Below are 5226 nucleotides of genomic sequence, written 5' to 3' on the forward strand. Positions count from 1 at the left end.
ATGTTGTGGTACATATTGGCCCCATCATGTGGCCATCGCCTTTCCCTCCTCTCTGCTAAAAGTTTTAGTATTTTTCACAGAAACTTTCTTCCCTCAGGAGAAACCTGGGAACCAGGGCTGCCAGACAAACACCTTTAAGAGGAGGCGTAACCTGTCAAAAAATGATCTCCTCTCTTCAGTTCAGTGACAGCCTGAAATGTTACTTATCCCAGCAGAGCTGGAGGAATGAAAGCAGCTACATCAAGCCCCTGTGTAGCTCACAGGAATGAACATAAACACTCCCTTGTATCTGAAGAGATGTTTAGTTTTACCCTTGGTCAACTACAAGACTAAAGGGAAAGGCGGTGGTGTCAGATATAAAGAGTGAAACATGAAACAATCATCATAGTTATGCCCATAGTGACTGCAAAATTTTCTATATTCTTATTATCATCAGTGTATTATTTTCTCTGGCATCTAGACATTGACTAGACCTTGACCAAGAAATTTGGATCTTTATAAAATAATCAACTACCCCTTGTTAAGGTAATGGACTTTACACCCACTCGGGTGTCTCCACGCAGTTTCAAGTACTAACAATAGTGGAACCTTACAGCCATAGCTTTTAATCAGGGCAATACATTGATACAAATTCCTGTATGATATGAGTGTTGCGGGCGCGGGTCCACAGCGAGGCGATGTCGCCCCTGTCCCAGGCGAACTCACCGTCCAGGGAGCCGCTCAGGAAGGTCGCCACATCTTGGTCAGAGGGAGCTCTGCCGATTCGCTTCGCAGTGGTGGCGTGCAGGGCGGCCGTCGCAATGTTCTTTACCACGGCGTCCGGGCACGTCAGGAGGCGGAAGGAATGCGTGATTACTGCAATGTCACACAGGTCTCCTGTGCCGGTGAGCGATGTATACGAGCTCATTGCTGGCTCTCTCTCCCTTGGTCTTTTATCACTCCAAGTCCTTTCTTAAATACATCCATGGCTTCTATACTTTCTTCCTCATTATTTTTTTCCTTTCATTGAGCTTTAAATTTTGAGCATTTTGAGGGAAGGAACAGACCATCATTTGGGAGACTGCCAGCTCCATAGCAAATCTGAGCATAGAAGAATCCCAACCCTTTGTCCTGCATATTTAGCTCCCAGCCAGCAGTTTTCCTCTCACTTTTATTTATGTTGAGCTAACTACAAACAGCCTCATGTATCCTTTTCATGTCAGAGAAATCTATTGACTGATGATCACATTTCCGCTCCTTTCCTGGCTAGGCAGGGTTGGGGTGTGAGGAATCAGAACATAATAATTGGAACTCTCTAAACCCTCCTTTTAACATACAACATCCCATTCCACTTTTAAAATAACATTCTCCCATCATATTTTTGAACCCTCATCATCTTGCATGTCTTCAAACGATGTTAACGCAAACTCTGAGCTACAAATCTCCTTACTGTTCCATTGGTATTTTTAGCACAGTATATTGATTTTTATTGCCATCTTGTTTTACTCTCAGACTGTTTTTTATAAATCATCACAAATGCAGTAACGAGGAGTTAGAGAAATATACAAGAAATGAAGACAGTGTGATCCAGTCGATAGGCAGAGAGCTGACTCCGTCCGCAGCCTGAAACAATCTCCATGACAATAAAAAGGGCTGGGAGGGATATGACACCGAAGTACTTATATGCCCCGTGCAGAGCTGGAGCCAATGTAGGAAGAAGTAGAGATGCTAAAGATGGCTGAAGGGGGACAGTCAGCTCCTGAAGGGTTATTTTCCCCTCTCTTAGCTAGGCTAGAAGAGGAGAAAATTCTGCCTCACTCTCAGAGGATGGAAATGTCAATTTGACCTCACTTCCTGTCCTACTAAAGCTCAGAGACAGGAAGAGACATTTCCTGCCTAAGAGCCTCAGGAGAGCAAGGCTGGGGAGCAAGCAAAGCTAAGGGCCCCGTTACACAGAATCTAACTCCTGTCAGCTCGTGTGAGGTGGTATCAAAACCCCTCCTGGGCTTCTAGGAAAGAGTTAGTATTGGCTCCATGGGTTTTCCTGGAAGAGCCTCTAGTGGTAGGAAGAAGAAGTGGAGAGGGTGGCGATGGGCCTAAATGAAAGCAGAAGAGGATTGTTCTTCTTGGGGTTTGTTTGTGTTACTCTTGTGATCCTTGTGGAGGAAGCTGAGGCGTCATTTGAGTTTGTGTCAAAGCCTTTGGTTGGGCTCAGTTTGTGACCCTGAGCACAGGGGATCCTTCACCCTCCGTTCTTGTCCCCTCAAGGCAATGGAGAATAGACCAGGTTCTAAAATTAGACAGAGGAGCCAGAGAAAGCTTCCTACGGGTGATAAAAAACACCCACTGTTACCTCTCTGGTGGTCTAGTCCAGGGGTCCCCAACCTTTTCAGGACCAGGGACCGGTCATGCCTGCGGAGGGAGCGCTCGTCCCGCGGCTCGGGAGGTCCACCGGCTCTGGTTGAGCTGCCGCAGGCATGACTGCGGATGGTTCGCTGGTCCAGCGGCTCAGCTGGACCGCCCGCGGGCATGCCTGCGGCAGCGCAACCGGAGCCGGTGGACCACGTGGACCGCGTGCCGGCGGGCGGTCCAGCTGAGCCGCGCGACCAGCGAACCGTCCGCAGTCATGCCAGGGGGAGGTCCACCGGAGCCCCGGAGCAGCGGACCTCCCGCAGGCATGACTGCGGAGGGAGCGCTCGTCCCGCGGCTCGGGTAGACCTCCCGCAGGCACGCCTGCGGGAGGTCCACTGGGTCGGTTCGCGGCCCGGTTTGTAAGAGGCCGCGGACCGGTACCGGGCTGCGGACCGGGGGTTGGGGACCCCTGGTCTAGTCTATTCATTAGGTTTCAGCGCTTTCACCACCACGACCCTGATTTGATTTCATCAGGGAAAGAAGCTTTTCAATACATACCTTCACTTGTCTCCTCAACTGATATTTCATCATGCTCAGATGGGTTTTGGAGACCAAGTGAAAATCAAACGGCCTGAGAACAGAGCATACGTACGTTCCCATTGTGGACCTTTCATACAAGTAGAGCTGGGCAAATCATTTATTTCCTTGCTTGCTAGCTAGCCTACCCTACATAATAATAATAATAATAGTTCAGGTTGCTCCAAGATGAATTTTTTTTCAGTTTTCTTGTTGAAACAAAACTAAAAAAAATCATAAAAAATCATTTTTGGGCCACCAAAATATTTCAGTAAATAAAATATTCATCCAAAAAACATTCACCCAGCTCTATAGACTAGTCTTTAGAATTAACCACCTGGAGAGAAGGATCAGTAGCCTCTTCCATGCCTGAAGTCTAGCTGCTGAAGGGTTCTGAGGAGAATCAGATTTCATAGCCTTCCACCTGTATGCCGCTGGTTGCTGCCTTGCTCAAGGTGAAAGGCAACATGGCTTAGTGGCAAATCTACATATAGCCTCTGTTCAAATGTTTATAGAGCTCAGAGAGAGGAAGAAACATGACCTGCCTAAGATTATAGAGAGGACAGAGTGTGCAATCACCACAGCAGAAGGGTCAGCAATGTGGTTGCTTGTTGAGGACACAGAACTCACAAGATGGCAAAGCTCAGAGCCCCATTACAGGGAGTCAGACTGTGATTAGCTCACAGTGAGGGGGAGCAACACCCCTCCATTGGTCTCTATGCCAGAGCTCCTATCAGCTCAGTGTCCTTCCTGCAAGAGTCGGCTGCTAAGAGGGTTGCAATGGGGTAAATGAAAGCAGAGGAGGATTGTTCCTCATGGGTTTTCTTTGTGTGTCTCTGTGATCCTGCCGGAGGAAGCATGATTTGAGTTTGTTTCAGTGGGTTGGGTTGGGCTCAGGTTGTGACCCTGAGTACAGGGGTTCTCTGCTCTTAGCCCCTCAGGGAATGGACAATGGAGCAGCTTCCGAAAGTGGATAGAAAGTAGCCTAAGAAAGTGTAGCATAAGTGAGATAAAAATTATCATCACCTCCCTGGTGGTCTAGTGGTTCGGATTTGGCACTTTCACTGCCACAGCCTGGGTTCGATTCCCAGTCAGGGAAAAGAGACTTCAAACTAAAGAAGCTTCAGTTATTCTTCACTTGCACTGTAAACAAATCCATGTTTTTTTCCTGATTCCCCCATCTTCCCAGTGTCTCCATGGCAGGGCTGGCACCAGTGCAGCAAGCAGGTGCCTGGGGTGACCAATGGAAAGGGGAGGCATGTCAGGCTCTTTGGTGGCAATTCAGCCCTCTCAGTCCCTCTTGGAGGGAAGGACTTGCCACCAAAAGTGGCAGCGGTAGAGCTGTCCCTGATTGTGGCTTTAATAAATTTTTTTTCCACTTGGGGTGGAAAAATGCTGGATCTGGCCCTGCTCCATGGAAGACAATTTGTTAAATCCCAGATAAGTGGAATTATATCAGTTCTCAGCCTGAGTTCTTAGGTCTTAATCCTCAGGATATTGTCCCACCATGGGGCCATTTCCCACCTGTCTTTCATACAGAAACACAATTTTCTTTGCACCGACACAGGAACAGCAAGATCTTTCTCTGTCCCTTGTGCAAAGCAGGGGGCCAAATTCCATGGAAACAATGGATGAGCTGGGGCCCCTGGGTACATCCAGCCCTGGCTGTGAGAAGGCCTCCACTTCCCACATAACGCTCTCAAACCTGCAGTCATCAGGCATACAGAAGATGCTTACAGTTTCACTCCATACGAGTCCAGTTCCTTGCTGTTTCCTGTCTAACCACTGCACACATATGGTATCCCCTCCCTACCCGGAGCTGCTTCCTGGATTTTGCGCTCAGGACAGGAAAACGAGAATGGAGAGGTAAGCTGTGCAGGGAACTCTTCCTCAGCTCGCACTCCACCCGCCAAGGGCCTTTCGAGGTCTTCTACGGACTTCAGGTTTCATTTGATTTCCAAGGTTTATGGGCTCATTAATTAGCCATCTCTCCTAATGCAGGGATCCTACGGGTCAGACCAAAGATCGATGGCCTAAAAGAGCTAAGAAACAGAAATAAAGGTGAGCGCTAGGCGTTACATTCAGATGAGCATCCAGAATCTGACTGTGCCCTGGCATGTTCAACGCTGCCGAAAAGAAGGAGCTCGTCAGGTCCCTCTGCTAGCACCCAAATCTGGTGGCTAGTCGGTCTGCTGGGAAATAAGGAAAAGGAAATGAATAAAGAAGTCAGGCAATAATAAGGAAATGAAGAGGTTTTGTGAGATCTCTTTGTGGCTCTTGGCAGTCTGCCTGGGACTTAACTATCTTGATCAATTTTGT

The 5226-nt window shown here is 48.2% G+C and overlaps 1 non-coding gene across 1 annotated transcript; it reads left to right on the top strand.

Annotated features, from left to right (window-relative positions):
- Window positions 1-3934: 3934 nt before the first annotated feature.
- TRNAE-UUC lies at window positions 3935-4006 on the top strand. Its single transcript has one exon. It is a non-coding gene; the product is annotated as a tRNA-Glu (tRNA).
- The last annotated feature ends 1220 nt before the right edge of the window (window positions 4007-5226 follow it).

This window comes from Mauremys mutica, unplaced genomic scaffold, assembly GCF_020497125.1.
Source record: "Mauremys mutica isolate MM-2020 ecotype Southern unplaced genomic scaffold, ASM2049712v1 Super-Scaffold_100251, whole genome shotgun sequence".
Classification (NCBI taxonomy): Eukaryota; Metazoa; Chordata; order Testudines; family Geoemydidae; genus Mauremys; species Mauremys mutica.